The sequence below is a fragment of the Gossypium raimondii genome, chromosome 1 (assembly GCF_025698545.1).
Source record: "Gossypium raimondii isolate GPD5lz chromosome 1, ASM2569854v1, whole genome shotgun sequence".
Classification (NCBI taxonomy): domain Eukaryota; kingdom Viridiplantae; phylum Streptophyta; class Magnoliopsida; order Malvales; family Malvaceae; genus Gossypium; species Gossypium raimondii.
The window spans coordinates 33,269,521-33,288,875 of record NC_068565.1 but is presented as its reverse complement, the minus strand read 5'-3'; positions in this window follow the sequence as shown (position 1 = coordinate 33,288,875).

The window sequence follows — 19,355 nt, the reverse complement described above, 5'->3', positions numbered from 1 at the left end:
TAATAATTATTTAACCCAAAATAAATTAGATTAAAATTAAACTTAATTATATTATGTATTAATACTCATCAATTGGACCATCTTAGGCTGAGAAATTAATTCGCCTTGATGCTTCAAAAATCACTTCTTGGTTTTGAGCTTCTAGTAGTGTCTGTCGAACCAATTTTCACCCTTTGTACAAATCTGTCGAAATTAAATCAAAGTTTATGAAAATTTATTATAAAATTAATTAAATTAAATATCTTAATAATTTGAATACAATTTAATTATTTTATAATTATATTATATTTTTCAACATGAATTACACCGAAAATGCATGAATTTGAGTTAAAATGTATGAACAAGTATATATATTTTTGTGTTTCCAGTAGTCCTCCTTGTTCGCGATTTGTTGCCCTACAAAAAACTCTTCCAATTAAAAATATGTCGCCAATCGGTGAAAAGGTATCATTTATGGGTACTCAAGTAACTAAGATACATGCGCCACATCTGGATCTACACTCAACATGTGGGCACTAAGGTCATTTCGTATAATAATGCCATGACTCGGGTTCCTAACCAATAGGGGTGTACATCTACACCCTCCCTCGTGCTTTTATTGTTGATATCATCTAGGACCTCATCCAGATCAGGGTCACTAAAATCTTCACCATCGCGGTGAGAATGACAATCATTATCGAGTCCTTAACCATCTACATTAGTTCCCATCACCACTAGATGTATCTCTAAATGGGAACCCAGAATAGGGTTGTTATATGCAGTCCCACCATGGGGTGGATTTTTGGCTCATGTCGATGTCCCTCCATAACCTGACTGTTATGCCCATCCGCATTAAAGTCAAAGTCAAACCTGTATTGTTAACTTAATAGAGTGTCATTTTGAACAGGCACTACATTGGCTAACTTAGCAAACAACTCAACTGCTTTAGCGTTTATGTTCCTAGTCGAGCAATAAATTATGATCATAGTGCATGTGTCTTCATCATCTAAAAATTCCATCTCAGCATATTTGCATAAATTTGAGGAAACTAAAAATTTGTAGAATAGTTTGGACATCATCCTTCCACAATGGAGAGTGTCACACCCCCAAACTCAGTGAATCCAAAAAGATGAGTAAAGTATGTATGTAAAATGTTTGGCGCACCATGGTAACATAATCTGCGACCCTATTAGTCAGATGGCGAGTCAGAGTATTGGCGCGTACTAGTGTTAAAGCATCCGTTCGTTGACAGTATCTAAGAAATTAATTGCAGGATGTTTTCAAGTGAAGAAAGATTACGCCCAAGAAAATGCACGCCTAAGAAGAGTACGCCCCCAAATTTTTATTTGAGCACTAAGAGCCTATCAAGTGTATAACAAACCTGTAAGAGACTTAATTGTCTTGAAGAGCATGCCATACATAAGTCACCACCAAGACATAGTATGCTAAATTTGAATGAATATTGTTGAAATGGATCTTGTATCGAGTTTAGTTAGGAGTCCTTAGGATTCTGCAGCAATAGAAGTAGATATCAAAGTAAAGAGTATAGTAACAAGATGAATGAAAGATTGCTTGTACACTAAAACAAGCGAACTAAACAAATCATCACAACAACATGGTTGGCCATTTCTCAATAGGAGCCAATTGGATTAATTTGAACCTTCCCATGACTGGTCAACAGTAAGTTAAACCTTCGCCGAATTTTTTTTACCTACCCTGGATATGGTAAGGAAATTAGGGGACTGAGAGTATATTTATGGCAAGAGGACATTTCAGATGGGCTTTCTATCTACTTAATAAGATTTGATTCTCATATTAAGCATGCCTACTAAAAATTATATTCTGTATGTCATATCACATGCATGCGGTTGGGATGATATTGTACGGAGGAAGTATCTGGCAGTGTATCTGCAATTTCTGTTGGCTTTACCCCAATATTTTGTATCTAGCAGTATATCTGCATTATCTAGTGGCTCGACCACAATATTCCGCTTCTGGCAGCTCGACTGCAATATCTGGTGGCTTGTCCACATTATTTGTTTGTTATTGGATGGACGAGTTCTGGGGAACTAATTATGGTGTGTAGCGGAGATGGGTAGGAATTGTTTTCTGAAAATTATCCACTGTTTTTGAAAAACCATTGCATTGACATCGTCATTGTACATTCTGATAAATCTGATTCTGTGATTGTATAATTTTTATATATATGATATGTTAAATTGATGATGTTCTGTGTTAATTTCTGTTGTTATGGTTTTTAACCTGCACAGGGCTTAAAAAGCTCACCCTTTTAAGTTTCTAACTTTTCAGATAATAATCGAGGTTAGGATGGGTTCAGCTTACAAAGGTACACTTGAAAATTTCCTGAGAAACTACTATATTTTGGTACTCGATATTTTGGGATTTTTTTTATTTTCTGTGGACTGTGGTTTTAGACTTTCTTTTGGATTCTGGTTTTTGGGATTATTTTGCATGATTTGCGTTTTTAAACCATCACCTAAGACGATTTATGAAATTAATAAGTAAAACTAGATTTCTTATAATAATACCAAATTTAACTTAAACGATTATATTTTCAAACTTAATACTTTATTTTGAAACTCAACACTACTTACTCATTAAACCGAGATTTCATAAGATAGGTCAAAAATACAATTTTAGAATGAAAAATAAGTTATGTTAATTTTCGTTGCGATGTTTATTTGAAATATGAAGGTTTCTGTAAACTATCAATACTTGAGTTTTCTAAAGATAAACAATTTCAACAAAACTTGGCTTTTCTTAAAGCAAATCAAAATGACATTTTAAAATAACAATGATTTTTAAGAGAAAATAGCTACGCGATTTTTCTACGCCATCAACATGGCCAACGTGATCTTCAAGATTCAACCATAACGTGTAGGCCAGATTTATAGGGGTTACAAGGAAAGACAATTGAAAAAGAAACTCTAGGTCGAAGTAAAGGTAGGTCTCTAGTGAGTCTCTAAACTCGACTTCTGCACACTATATTATAATAATTCCTTTTATGGTAGATGTGCATATCTTCTTGAGAATTTTTTGTGTGTATGTATGGTTATATGTTCTCTGTGAAGTATTCATATGTAAGCTTTGAAGTGTATGATGTACTACATGAATATGACAATGTGTGGTAAGTATGCATAGGAAGTTATATGTTAGGAAGTATGACTTTGTTAAGATTATGAATGAAATCTGTGTAGATGCATCTATTATGTTATTTGAGTGGTGCATGGCAATGTATGTTGTCGTTAAGGGGGTTCGAGCAGAGTATTGGGAAAACATGATATACAATAATGGACCCCACAGTGGCGCTTTGGTGACATCCGTCGGGATAGTAAACACGAGAAAAGACCAATGTGACAATCATTATCAAAAGACCATGACCATAGCATATTCTGTGAAGCCTTTGTGGTGAACTTTCTATGAAGGCTTGGTGAAAAACTCTCTGTAAAATCTTTGTGGCATATTATTCAAAAAGCCTTAGTGGCGGGATAATCTGCGAAATACTTGTGGCAAGTTTTCTTGAAGGTCTATATTGTTAATTTTGCAACGCCTAAACGACGAGTTGATATTCCACCCCTGTGGCAAGACCTGGGCATGTCTATGAGGCATTATTTGAAAGATTTCTCGATAGTGTACCCATTTAATGATTCCGGCATAGTGATCCGCCATGTTAGGGAACTTTGTGTATTTGGAATATTGGTGGTGCAAGTGTCCGTCAAACTTGAAATTTCTTAAGCTCTGTACTGAATGTCATCTAAGATTCTATTTCTTGAATTAAAAATCTATATTTTTATAAGTTTAGTTGTCTGGACTGATTTGAAAATACGATGTAACTGGTGTTCTGATAATTACTAGATCCTATAAAGGAATCTATCAAGAGTAGCATTAGTTAGGTATCATTCTGAGAAGTGCATTAAACTACTATTTGCAAAGAAATTGTGTAATGGGATTCGGAATATGGGGTGAATTTTGTGATCCGCCAATTGGATGAAATGTGTAAAATATGGTTAAGTGTAGAGATTGACATATGATTATCTGCCAACAAGGAATCAAAAATGTATTCGCCAAGGTCTGAAAGGAAGTCCAAAATCTCAAAGTCAAGGATTTCAACAATAACATTAAAAGGTAATGTTGGTTAAGACTTGTTCAGTTCCATTGAACTTATGAGTGTTTATTTGCAATGCAAGTTATTAAGTCTGAACTAGTTTGCCAGAGGAAACCAAACCAGGAATGTGCCAATGTGGATGATCGAAGAGCGACATTATGCATACAGAGGGACACTTTCGTACAATGTTTTTAAATGGAAAATTGAATTATACGCCACAATTGAGTCTGTTTTAATAAAGTTTTAAGAGATATTGTCTTATACTATCATTGAGAATCAGTTGTAATCAAACAAAAGTTTACTTTCAAAATCTTTGACTTAGAATAAAAATAAATAGGTAAGAAGCAAGTTCAGTGAAGTCTTCTCCTGTAACACCCCTAACCTGTCTCCGTTACTGAAGTAGGGTTACAAAGTGTTACTGTACAAATCAGAATATTTAATATCAAATAGAAACAATTGTACAGATTAAATGATAACATCCAATAATTCATTTTTTACTAAAGTAAAAATGCACTTACGAGCCTTAAATTGAACTTATGGGTTCCTAAAAACAGTTTAAAAACGTTCAGGGATCATTTTGAAACTAAACAGTTTAGAAACAAGGGTCACACAGCCATGTGAGTATTCATGTATGGGACAAACAGTCGTGTCCCAGCCTGTGTCCACCCATATGGGTATTTGAAATAGGGTTACACGGCCCTATCGCAGGCCATGTGCCAGACCATATATACATTTGAAGTTTGGTTACACGACCATGTAACCAGGCCATGTAACTCTCTAAGACCGTGTGGTTCATCCTACACCTAAAATTTAAATGACAGATGGCCGTGTGGGGTGGCCGTGTGTGGTGCACGACCGTGTGGCAGCCCATGTCCCAAGTCATGTACTCCCTATTTAACCCCTAATGCAAGCCAAATCAAGCATCAATTCTTGCACACCAAGACACACCATACCTAGCTTATTTCACATGGTTAAAAACACATTCAAGCGCACCAAGAACATGCCAAAAATCATCCATCCTATGTCTAACCAATATGCCATCAAAAGGCACCACAATTCACATATGAAACTTAATCCAATTCAACATCTCAAGTTCAGTCACTTAACATAAATCATAAATACCAAACAATCATTTCATTTGCTTAGCATACAACCATAATTTAACTACTTTAAACAAAAACATGCACAAACCCAACGTCATCTATTTATATCATCATTTACAAACCAACCACAACTAGGGCATTTAACCACAAATAGGCTTAGCACAAACTCAAAACAACCAAAGGACCAAGATAACATTTTAGCCCTATACATGCCATTTATAATCATTTTCCAATTTAACCAAAAACTACCAAAATGACAGATGGATAATGTGATTGTGCTCCAACGAGATTCCAACCGATCGAGCTTTTCGATGATCTACAAAATAAAGGAAACAACTATATAAGCATTTAGTGCTTAGTAAGCTTGTATAAATGGTAATCAAACTTACCGAACATATTATGATTTAAACCAAGCATAATTTCATTATATCATGAGTAAAATTTTCTTCTCTAATGCTCCACCTCACAAGGTTAGTAGGTGAGTAGATAAGCATATAATTTCATCCCATTTCATGAAACATAACTCAATAAGCAATCATTATACATATCATCCATCATGCGTTCAATTAATACCTTTTTCATTTTAAACACATACACCAACATTTTCCATTCCATCTTATAATAACATAAACCTTTTCATTTACATACATATTCAAATTAAACCTTCATCACCCGTTGAACCAAATAGAATATCATCGGATACTTGAGAAATGCTCACACGAGTTGTGACTGTAACCTGCAATCATATATGCTCACACGGGATGTTAAATGGGTCTTCTCACACGAGCTGTGGGTCAGGATGTTAAGCTATACGATGCTACTCACATGAGCTGTGGAGAATCCACAACAAATGCAGGACCTCAGCCATCGGTAGGACATCCAAGACCTACACTCGAATCCATATAACCTCTAATGGCATGTCATTTGTATCCTAAGTATTCTTGAGGGTCAAACGGGACATATTCCATATTAATTCCTTTAACTTCTTTCCATTATACCTTTTCTAATATAAACATTCATGAAACTCACATTTTTCACAATTATTCATCAATTGAAATGACATTACAATTTAATCCAACTTACTAATTAACAAATTTGTATTCAATAAAAGTTATACAAAGAATAACCTTAAACAATCATCTATCTAAAATGGAAATTAACAAGTTTACCATTATATGAACTTACCTCGCTACAACATTGCAAAAACAGAATCCACAACTAATCCAATACTTTAGCTTTTCATCGATTTAAATCTAATTTTTTATGCTTTTTTATCTAAATAATAATTTCATTTAAATAATACCATTTCAGCACTTAAATAAGAAATTTTACACAATTAAGCCTTTACACGTCATTTTTACAAAATTACCAACTTTTATACAATTTAGTCTCTAAATTCAAACATACAATTTAACCATAATCATTGAAATACCATGCTAAATAATTTTCATAGGGTCCAATACAGTCCATATTTTCATTATTTCACCATATTTTCCTTGAATTTTACCATTCATATAAATAAGTCCCTAAACCTTAAAATCATCAAAAATCACTTAACAAAATAAGTCTATTTAACAACCAAGCTTATAATCCACCATAAAATTTCAAAAACACATCAATGGCATAATCTATAACATTTAACAGTTTTACAAATTGACCCCGGGTTAGCTAGATTAAGTTAATACGAACTCAAAAACATAAAAATTACTAAAAATGGGACAAAATACCATACCATGCATGTGAATTTAACCAAGGCCGAAAGCTGCCCTCCCCTTTCAATGGTGTTTTGGTTCAACAAGGCAAAAATGAGGAAGATGACAACTTAATTTTACTTAATTTACATTTTTATTATCTATTTACCATTTTACCCTTATGTTATTAACTTAATAATTAACAAAAACATGTCCATAATTGTCCACTATCAATATGTATGGTATAATTACCATCTAAGTCCATTAATTTAACATTCTATAATCATTTGACCCTTTTAACTAATAGAAATCAACTTTTATATCTTTTACAATTTAGTTTTTTTACTTAATTAACTAACTAAAAATTAATTTTTTTAACCATATTTAAATACAAATCTAATAAAGACACATAAATATTAAATAATTAATAAAATACTAACTTGCTCATTGGAATCGTGGTCCTGAAACCACTGTTTCTGATACCACTGAAAATGGATTGTTACATCGTCCATTTTAAAATTTTTGTTAAGTGTTTAAGTCTTATGGTATCCTATATTCGACTTCAATAAATTGGGTCGGGTATAGTGTGTTACAAAGAGCTATTTTGGCACTAATCTTTTATTTCATTTCTTCGACCTTTACATTCTTATTAAACCTCATTCCTATTTTCTAACGAGATTCAAATACACAATCAACTACTATTTATGAAATTACTCCCTCAAAATGAACGTATATGAAGAATTGATTATTCATCTTCGATACAATATATATTTTCTCTTATCCTACTAAACACAAATCTTTCCTTATTTTTTCTCTCTTGAACAGATTAAAAAAAAGTTCAACAAAAACCGAAACTCATACAAATGTTTTTGACGGACTAATGGCGTATATATATTGGGTGGTGTCACTCGATGGTGTCACTGGACCATCGGTGCCGCCTAACACACTGACTGCACCAAATTTTTTTTAAATTGACACCAATGTCGCCTAATAGACCGATGACACCCATTAAAAAAATTAGTTTTTCTCTTTTTTTTCCTCCCTGAAGACTCATATTTTAACGGGTATTTTGAAAAATATATACTGATTCCACCTAACACATTGGTGGCAGCCAAAAGTATTTTTTTTTAAAAAAGTCGATGATTGGCTAATGATGAGAGGGAGGTGTCGCCGGTCTATCAGGCAATATTGACGGTCATTGTAGATTTCAAATCATTTTCGTATATCATTTTTCCCTTGAATCATTTTCATAATTAATTAATTAATTTAAGTTATTTAAAAAAAAAAGCGTTTGTACACATTTTGAAAACACATATTCAAGATATCTTGTCCATTTGCAAATAATGACCAAAACAATAATTAGCGAAAAATAAAAAGCCATATAAAACAGACTAATTGATTTTATTTTTGTTGTAAAATTATGGTAGCCAAACCAATTAAGATATAACACAGAATACTACTGGCTCTGCAAAAGGTGTTGGTGGGGTGACGTGAAAAGTCTTAAGGAGTCTATCCAGCAAGGCGAACACGCCGGCGTTGAACCACAACAACGAGGAGATCCCATCTCCGCTGCCAACGTCGCCTTATCAGGGGACTGCTCATAGTAACCGATGGAGCATTTGGAAAGACTGTCTCCATATACCTCCTCGCAATACCACTCCTTGACAACATACAACTGACTCTCTTGATTAAAATAAATAAAAAATTGATTAATATATTTTTAATATTTTTATCTATATTTAACTTTTTTATTAGTTATTGACGTGGCAACAGCATCACTTTAACAATGAATGCATATGAACTATCATGCAGTATTCTAGTCGGCAAATAAAGACATTTCTTTTCATCCAATTCTGATATTTTTATCATAATTCAAGGGTTAGATTAAATAATGCGCGAAAAAACGAAAACATTTTTTTTCTATATATTTTGAGGGCATAATTTTTTCTACCAATAATAAATTATGGGGTTCTTTTTATAGATATATCTATAGACTATATATAAAAAAGCCCAAGTCTCCAGGTGTTACGTTTTTACTTATTAAGTTATTATCTCTATTCAAAGTTATTATAAGATAGCAATTAAATGGTACGTAACAGAAATGGAGAGTTCACCGGAGATAAGAAGGGAAAGAAAGAGAGAAGAACAGGGAAGAAGGAGCAGGAGAGAAGAGATAATTAGATGAGAAATTCAGTCATGTATTTTCATAATCATCCTTGCCATTTGTTTGGGGGCTAAATAGCAAAATAATGGATTCAAGACAACTGTACATTCCAACTAGTACGATCCGTTTCATTAAACTGTCCTAAGGGTTGCAAAATGTATCGTTTTGCACCATAGCCTTCCCCACCCAACCAAAACACCCCGTTTTATTTAAATACATTGAAAAGCACGATTACAATTGAAAAATGCAATTAACAATAATTAATAGAATTTTAAAAGTGGTAGACCGTTGTTTGACTTTCCTTTCGTCCCATAACAATTGCCCACTACTCGAATTAGATCCTTGTCTTCAAGGATCAAAATCTGGAAATTTCCATTGGTGCTCCTGTAGGTTCTCCCAAGTAGAGTCTCCAGCAAAGGTATTACCCCATTCAACTAGTACTTCAGTAGCAGCATGATTCCCCTTTTTCACCATTCCACGGTCTAGAATTCTCACTGGCTCCTTGAGTAGTGCCCCATCAGTACCAATTAAGGGAAGGGTAAGAGAGGAAGGAGCTTTACGAATGTGTTTTTTAAGTTGAGACACATGAAAAGTATGATGAATTCGAGCGCCCACTAGTAGAGCTAATTTATAGGCAATCGTTCCCACTTTAGCTTCCACTAAAAAAGGTCCAAAGAACTCAGGGGAGAGTTTTTGGGTCTTTAACTTTCTCACAGTATGCTGCCTATAGGGTTGTAGCCTTAGATACGCCAAATCACCGCATTAAAATTTTGATTAGACCGCTTTCGATTAGCTATCTGATTCATCCTCTCTTGTGCTCTTTTGAGATGAAATTGCTATAGCTTCCTGGCTTGCTCACAGTTTGGAAGACTTTGATCAACCGTTGCTACTGGTGAGGATCCAACGAGATAGGGAATGTGTAGTGAGGGGCTCTGACCATATAGCGCCTCATAGGGAGTAGTCTGAATAGCCGAGTGATAGGTGGTGTTGTACCACCATTCTGCTAGTGGTAACCACAATAACCATTCCTTAGGGCATTCACCTATCATAAAATGCAAATATCCTTCCAAACAACGATTCAAAACCTCTATCTCTCTATCTGTCTGAGGATGGTAAGCAATTGGTAAATGCAGTCTAGTCCCCATCTGTTTGGACAGTTCTTGCCAAAAATTACTAACAAAAATTTTGTCACCATCTAACAATATAGACTCTAGGGCTTCATGCAATTTGTAAATATGCCTCATATAATCCCGAGCAACAGTCAGTGCTATGAATGGGTTAGCAAAGGCCAAAAAGTGCACATATTTGGTTAACCAATCCACCACTATAAGGATCACATTTTTGCCTTGAGATTTTGGAAGACCTTCTACAAAATCCATACTAAAGGCCTCCCATGCTCAATTCAATATAGGGAGGGGTTGTTAAAGCCTTAGAGAAGCAAACAAATTAGCCTTACAGATATAGGGTTGCGCGCGGACCAAGATCGAGTTACTAAGTTACGGGAAACTCCTACGAAAACCCTAAACAATTAGATCTGAAACGAAACAGAAAATTGAAAGGTTAGAATTTTGAATTTCCAGATCTGAAATAAAATCCCCAAAACAGCAAAGAATCAAATTGAGAATAGAAATAAGTGTTAATAACGGTTCTTGAAACCCTAAAGGAGATTGCGATTCTGCCCAATTGAACACCAAGATAGTTTTCCCCAAATTTCGACAATCTAAATTCACCCAAAAAGAGTATGGAAGAACCCTAGAAATTGGGAGAACCCTAGAAATTGGGGATTTTTGGGTTGATTCCTTAAGATAGAAAAAGGCTGAAAACACAATAAGAACAGAAAATAAATTAGATAAAGATTCAACACAAGCAGAAATAAAGAAAGAATTGACAGCAAGAAATTAAAAGATAAGTCCTAAGAAGCCTTGAAATCCCGAAAGATCTCACAACTCCTTCAAACGGCTCTAATCTCCCTCCAAAGAATATCAATGGCAAGAAGAAGGTCAAGATGGCTCCCACAATCAAAAGATTGTTAAAACAACTTCTAAAGAAAACTCAAGAGAGAATTCTTGGAGAAAAACTCAAAGAGAATTTCGCACTTAAACAAATCGATATTTTGATATAATTGAGAAGTTGTTTACAAGGTGGCTAGCCATGCCTTTAAATAGGCCTTATAACTAGTCCTAATCTAATTAGAAAACTAAAATAAAAAAACTCTTAATTATTTTAATATGGAAATTCACCAAGGGTCTTTATTTGGGACTCGGGACTAAATATTTACGAAAAATTAAACTAAGTAAAATAAATAAATAAATAAATAAATAAAATAAAACTTTACAACTTGGGCCACTTTGACAATTTGGCCCGATTTTCAACTAAGTATGGGTGGATTTCTTGATTGGGCTTGGAATCTTCTTATTGGGCCTTGCATTCAAGAATTTGGGCTTGTGATCCATCTCCCATCGAAATTGAATCGTTGATGCTCGAACGGAGATCCAATGCGCTTTGGCTGCAAGATTTGGTTTCTTGGACCAAGATTCCCAATATTTGAAATCTTGATTTTCCCGTTCTTTCATGTACGCATCTAAGGCCTTGCTAACAAACTCCTGAATGGTCCCATTTAGTTTGGAACGCATTTTTCGGGCCTTTGATCTCGTATCATTCCCCCCTTCCTCAAAAAGATTCGACCTCAAATCTAAAAAATCAAATGGGGACAAGTCAGCCACATTAAAAGTGGAACTTACATTGTACTCACCAGGTAGATCAATTTTATAGGCATTGTCGTTGATCCTCTCGAGTACTTGGAAAGGCCCATACCCCTTGGGTCCAACTTGGTCTTTCTTTTTGTAGGAAATCGTTCTTTACTCATATAGACCCAAAGCTAATCTCCGGGTTCTAGGGCAACCCGTTTGCGCCCCTTGTTTGCTTTGTTGGTGTTGGCATCATTTGTTTTGGCTATTCATTGCCTAGCCTTCTCATGTAAGGATTTCACCAACCCAGCTTTCTGTTCACCATCTAAATTAACAATGTGTTCAAGTGGTAATGGCGCAAGATCAAGTACTGTTAGTGGGTTAAAACCATAAACAAGTTCAAATGGAGAATAACCAGTTGTAGAATGAATAGATCTATTATATGCAAATTCAACAAACGGTAGGCATTCTTCCCAATTTCTAATGTTCTTTCCCACAACAGATCGTAATAAAGTCCCTAAGATCCGATTAACTACTTCGGTTTGGCCATTAGTTTGGGGTGACATGTAGTGGAATAAAGTAATTTAGTACCAAGCTTACCCCACAATACATTCCAAAAGTGGCTAAGGAATTTGACATCTCTGTCAGAAACAATTGTTTTAGGGATGCCATGAAGTCTTACCACCTCTTTAAAGAATAAGTCTGCCACATGTGTAGCATCATCTGTTTTGTGACAAGAAATAAAATGTGCCATCTTTGAAAACCTGTCAACAACAACAAATATATTATCTCTTCCTTTCTTATTTCGAGGCAAACCTAGAATAAAATCCATGGATAAATCTACCCAAGGTGAAGTAGGAATCGGTAAAGGAGTGTAAAGGCCATGAGGCATTACCTTAGATTTTGCTTGTTTGCATGTAATGCACTTGGAACATACCTTTTCGACATCCTTTTTCATATGTGGCCAATGGAAGTGTTCTTGCAAGATGTCTAGTGTTTTGGCCATTCCAAAATGTCCCATCAAACCCCCACTATGGGCCTCATGAATCAATAAGTCTCTCATGGAACACTTTGGTATGCATAACCTGTTTATACGAAAAAAGAAAGCCATCTACAAGATAAAATTTTTCAAAAGTAGTATGTCCACAATTCCTATAGATATGACTGAAATCAGCATCATCATCATATAGCTCCTTAATATATTCAAACCCTAAGACTTTAGCATTCAATGTAGTTATTAAAGTATATCTTCTAGACAAAGCATCTGCAACTACATTATCTTTACCTGTTTTATATTGTATCACATAAGGGAATGTTTCAATGAATTCTACCCATCGGGCATGTCTTTTACTTAACTTACCTTGTCCCTTTAACCATTTAAGGGATTCATGATCTGTGTGTATGACAAACTCATTAGGCAGCAAATAATGTTGCCATACTTGAAGTGCACGAACCAATGCCAAGAGTTCTTTGTCATAAGTTGAATAGTTTAACTGTGCACCATTCAATTTCTCACTAAAATAAGCAATAGGTTGCTTATCTTACATTAAAACGGCGCCGATTCCAATTCCTGAAGCATCACACTCAAGTTCAAAAGTTTTAACAAAATCAGGTGATTTAAGCAAAGGAGCAGAACATAACTTAGCTTTTAGAGTTTGAAAGGCCTTTTCTTGGGTTTCACCCCATTTGAAACCCACTGATTTCTTTATAACCTCTGTCAATGGGGCAGCAATAGTAGAGAAATCTTTCACAAATCGCCTATAAAACTAGCTAAACCATGGAAAGATCTCACCTCGCCATCGATTTAGAGTCGGCCACTCCTTAATTGCCTTGACTTTGTCCTCGTCGACATGAATACCTTGAGCACTAACTATGAAACCTAAGAATATTAGTTTATCACAATAGAATGTGCATTTATCAAGGTTGGCAAATAATTTTTCAGCTCGCAGAATATCCAAAACGGTTCGAACATGGAAAACATGATCATCTAAAGTCTTGGAATAAATTAAGATATCACCAAAGTAAACTACTACAAATTTACCCAAGTATAGCCTTAAAACATGATTCATCAATCTCATAAATGTACTAGGTGCATTAGTAAGGCCGAAAGGCATAACTAACCATTCATACAATCCAAATTTTGTTTTAAAGGCTGTTTTCCATTCATCCCCTTCCCTCATTCGAATTTGATGATAACCGCTTTTTAAATCAATTTTTGTAAATATTATTGAACCATGTAATTCATCAAGCATATCATCAAGTCTAGGAATTGGATGTCGATATTTTACCGTTATCTTGTTGATTGGGCGACAATCAACACACATATGAAACGTACCATCTTTCTTTGGTACCAATAAGACAGGAACAGCATAAGGACTTAGGCTTTCACGAATGTACCCTTTATCTAGTAACTCCTCAACTTGTCTTTGCAATTCCTTTGTCTCCTCGGGATTGCATCTATAGGCTGGTCGATTTGGAATCGAAGCTCCGGGTACTAAGTCAATTTGATGTTCAATCCCTCGTAAAGGTGGTAAACATTTAGGGGCCTCACTAAAAACATCCTCATAATCCTGCAAAAGAGACTGAAACACACTAGGCAAATTTTCGTTAACGTTAGATAAAGATAAATAATTTTGCCTAAACCTCACAAGGATACAAGGCTGTTTGTTGAGTAGGGCTTTCCGCACATCTTTTTTTGTTGCTAAAAGATTTTTTTCGCTCATTTTACCTCTTGAGGATTCACTCACCTTTGGGCTTTTTAAATTGTGACTTTTTTCACTATTAGCCTCTTTTCTCTCTGTCTTTTGTACTTGCCCTTTCTCCCTTTCCCCCTCACAAAATTTCATCATCCTCTGTTGATCTTTGTATACATCAGCTGGATTTAAAGGAGCAAAAGTGAATTTCTTACCTTTAAATACAAGGGAGTATCGATTAAGTTTACCTTGGTGTGTAACATCACGATCAAATTGCCAAGGTCGTCCAAGGAGCAAGTGTGCTGCATGCATTGGGACCATATCACACCAAACTTCATCTTCGTAATTGCCGAGCTTAAAAGTGACCAAGGACTATTTTGTAACTTTTACTTCGGAACATTCATTAAGCCATTGAAGGTGATATGGCTTAGGGTGTTTGGTACAAGGAAACTTTAAAGAATCCACCAAATAGCTACTCACTACATTCGAGCAACTCCCACTATCAATAATGAGTGAACATAAGTTACCTTTAATAAAACACGGAGAATGGAAAATATTGGTCCTTTGGCTATCATCATCTTTTATCTGAATGTTAAGGGTTCGGCGAACTACAAAGCAATGGAAATCAAGAAAGTCCCCTTCCTTTGGTGGTTCGACCAACTCGTCGCCATTATCACCATCATCCACAAGTTCGCATATCCGGATCTCAGATTATCGAGTCGGAAGTGTACTCACCGTTATCTTTTAGAAGAAGCAATCTCGTGTTAGGGCATTCTCTACTATAATGACCACGCCTTTGCACTTAAAGCATTCAATCTCACGAGTCCTCTTCGCACTCGAATCACCTAAATTAATGCTTAGAAGGTGTTTGCGTTTTAGCAGGAGCCCCTTTTTTCCAATCTGATTGCTTACTTCCATTACTCAAAGAAGACTTGTTAGTAACAAAAGGGGATTTCGAACTCTTAAAATTAGAATTGGAGTTGTTACCTCGGTAATATTGTGAAGTCGAGAATGAACCAAACCTTTGTTCCTTTAGTTGTTGCTCGATCTCAATGGCTTTATGAACTGCTTCTTCCAAATCAATGTAAGTTTGTAGCCTCAATGTATTAACTATCGGCCTGTTCAAACCATCAATAAATCGAACCATAGTTGTTTCCTCATCCTCCTCCACATTAGCTCTCTGAATGAGCATCTCCATCTCCTTAAAATATTCATCCACTGTCCTAATACCTTGAATAAGTCTTCTAAGCTTTGTTTTAATCTCCCTATAGTAGTGAGGTGGAACAAATCTTTTTCGCATAATTTGTTTCAACTCCTCCCATGTCGAAATCTCACCTTCATAATTCCGATGACGATTTAACCCAAGTTGAGTCCACCAACTTAATGCATAATCTGAAAATTCCAGCGTTGCTAACGCAACTTTCTCATCATCCGGACATTTATAATACCTAAACATTAGTTCAATCTTAGATTCTCATTCACAATAAGCTTCTGGATCATTCTTACCATGAAATTGGGGAATTGTGAACTTTGGTTTTGTCAAGGAGGGTTGCCCACGATCATGAAAATCAACATCAGTTCTAGGGACACGTCAAGGACCGCGTCTATGAGTAGGAGGTGGGTTATCCCTATCTTCTGTAATTGGATCCCGATAATGAGGATCTTGATTCAATCTCACCTCATTGAAAGCGGTACTCAAGGTGCGAAGTGTGGCGTGTTCATCTAATTGTTGTTGGAGTTTTGAAACATGTCATAGACATCATTATGGTCAATATCACCTTTAGACATTTTCCAAAACCCGCAAAAATAAACACTCAACACTCAAAAATAAAAGTTAGCAAATCTCACCGTTAATCACTCAAAAAGAAAATTCAAATTCTCAATGAGGTAGAATTCAGTCTTGTGAGTCCTTTAGGAGAGTTTATATCAACCAATTAGAGAGTGGATGAACCGATCTACCAAAGAATCCTAATGTGCACTAGGATGCCAAAAACTGACGAGACACCAATTGATTCGTGTTGCACCGAGGAAGAATTGGGCACACGTTTAAATCCTACTAACACAAGAAACAAGAAGGTGTTAGATAGCGTAAAGGAAGAATAAAGGCAAACAAATGAAAACCTACAGCTAAGAATCAATAAAAATTGCTGAAAACAGAAAACCCGAAAAACTGCGGAGTAACTTGACAACTTCATTCGAGATGTTCCTGATCTCTAAAAATCACGAAAATAAATCTGAAATGTCCTTATATATTGAAATTTTGATCTGGAAAGTTTGAGCACCAAATTCAACCCGCTGAATATTTTTTAAAATTTTTATTGGATTTCGTCTTTTTTCGATTTTTTCACTTTTTCGACTAATTTTTTTGCGGGAAATATTTTTTTCTATTCAATAACAGAGCCACAAATATGTATGTAAAATTTCAGATCAATCGGACAACTTTTACCCACTCAAATGAATTTTTTTCAAAAAAATTTTTCTGGGTAAAACTGTTGTTTGTGCTTTAAAAAAATTGAGATCAGTTTAGAAATCAACCAAAAACACCCAAAACGCCCAAAATCTGATACCAAATGATATAGGGTTGCGCGCGGACCAAGATCGAGTTGCCAAGTCACGGGAAACTCCTACGAAAACCTTAAACAATCAGATCTGAAACGAAACAGAAAATTAAAATATTAGAATTTTAAATTTTCAGATCTGAAATAAAATCCCCAAAACAGCAAAGAATCAAATTGAGAATAGAAATAAGTGTTAATAAGGGCTCTTGAAACCTAAAGGAGATTGCGATTCTGCCCAATGGAACACCAAGATAGTTTTCCCCAAATTTCGACAATCTAATTTCACCAAAAAGAGTTTGGAAGAACCCTAGAAATTGGGAGAACCCTAGAAATTGGGGATTTTTGGGTTGATTCCTTAAGATAGAAAAAGGCTGAAAACACAATAAGAACAGAAAATAAATTAGATAAAGATTCAACACAAGCAGAAATAAAGAAAGAATTGACAGCAAGAAATTAAACGATAAGTCCTAAGAAGCCTTGAAATCCCGAAAGATCTCACAACTCCCTTCAAACGGCTCTAATCTCCCCTCCAAAGAATATCAATGGCAAAAAGAAGGCTGAAGATGGCTCCCACAATCAAAAGATTGTTAAAACAACTTCTAAAGAAAACTCAAGAGAGAATTCTTGGAGAAAACTCAAAGAGAATTTCGCACTTAAACAAATCGATATTTTGATATAATTGAGAAGTTGTTTACAAGGTGGCTAGCCATGCCTTTAAATAGGCTTTATAACTAGTCCTAATCTAATTAGAAAACTAAAATAAAAAAAACTCATAATTATTTTAATATGGAAATTCAGCCAAGGGTCTTTATTTGGGACTCTGAGACTAAATATTTACATAAAAATTAAACTAAGTAAAAATAAATAAATAAATAAATAAAAATAAAACTTTACAACTTGGGCCACTTTGACAATTTGGCCTGATTTTCAACTAAGTATGGGTGGATTTCTTGATTGGGCTTGGAATCTTCTTATTGGGCCTTGCCTTCAAGAATTTAGGCTTGTGATCCATCTCCTACTGAAATTGAACCGTTGATGCTCGTAACGGAGATCCAATGCACTTTGGCTGCAAGATTTGGTTTCTTGGACCAAGATTCCCAATATTTGAAATCTTGATTTTCCCGTTCTTTCATGTACGCATCTAAGGCCTTGCTAACAAACTCCTGAATGGTCCCATTTAGTTTGGAACGCATTTGTCGGGCCTTTGATCTCGTATCACTTACACTTTTGACAAGTAAGGTATTCCCTAGTCCACATCTTCACATCCCTGGACAAGCTTTTCTAGTAGACTAATCTTGATAATCGGTGCCTCATAACATGTACACCCGAATGACCTCCCATAAGGCCACTGTGAAAGTACTCTAACAACTTTTTTCTAATATCAGGATCATTACCTACTATTGCCTTCCCTTTCCTTCTAAGCATTTTTCCATCCCATGAGTATTTGGGATGGGAATGGGATTGGGGGTCCCGTTGAAGTTCCTGACATATTTTTACAAGTGTGGATTAGTGAGACATGATTCCTTAATTCGAGTCCACATGTCTGGCCACGATGTGCTGCTGATGCATTGCAAAAACTGCCCTTCATGAACCATTCGAGACAAGGTATCATCCACCCTGTTTTGGCTAACTTTCTTGTAGGATATATAATAATCGTGCCCGAGCATTTTCACTACCCATTTTTGTTGAAATGGCATGATTAGTTGTTTGTCAACCAAAAATTTCAAACTGTGATGATACGTTCTGATCTGGAACCTCCTACCCACCAAGTAAGCATGCCATTTTCTCACTGCCAACAAAACAGTTAGCATCTCTTTATCATAAATGAAGACTGCTTGATGTTTTATCCCTAACCCTTTTGCTAAAAATACTACAAGCCTCCCTTTCTATTGCAAAACTACCCCTATACCCTACTCAGAAGCATCCAAATCAACACAAAATTTTCTTTGAAATTTGGAAGTGAGAGGACTGGTGCTTTACAAACTACTTATTTGAGCATCTCAAAAGTATTGGTAGATGTAGTCCAATTCCAAGGAACGTCCTTCTTGAGTAAATCTATAAGTGGACGAGCTAAAATTTCATAATGTTTGATAAATCATTTATAGTAGCCTGACAACCCAAGGAACCCCATCAACTCCATCATCGGCTTAGGAGTAGGCCAATCAAGAACTCATTCTACCTTAGTTGCGTCCATAGTAACTGATCCCCTAAAAATTACATGCCCAAGCTACTCGATCTGGTGGATACCAAATATGCACTTACTCTACTTTGCAAAGAATTGATTATCCCTTAAGAGTTGTAACACCTCCTTCAAGTGGATCAAATGATTAGACCAGCCATGGGAATATATTAAA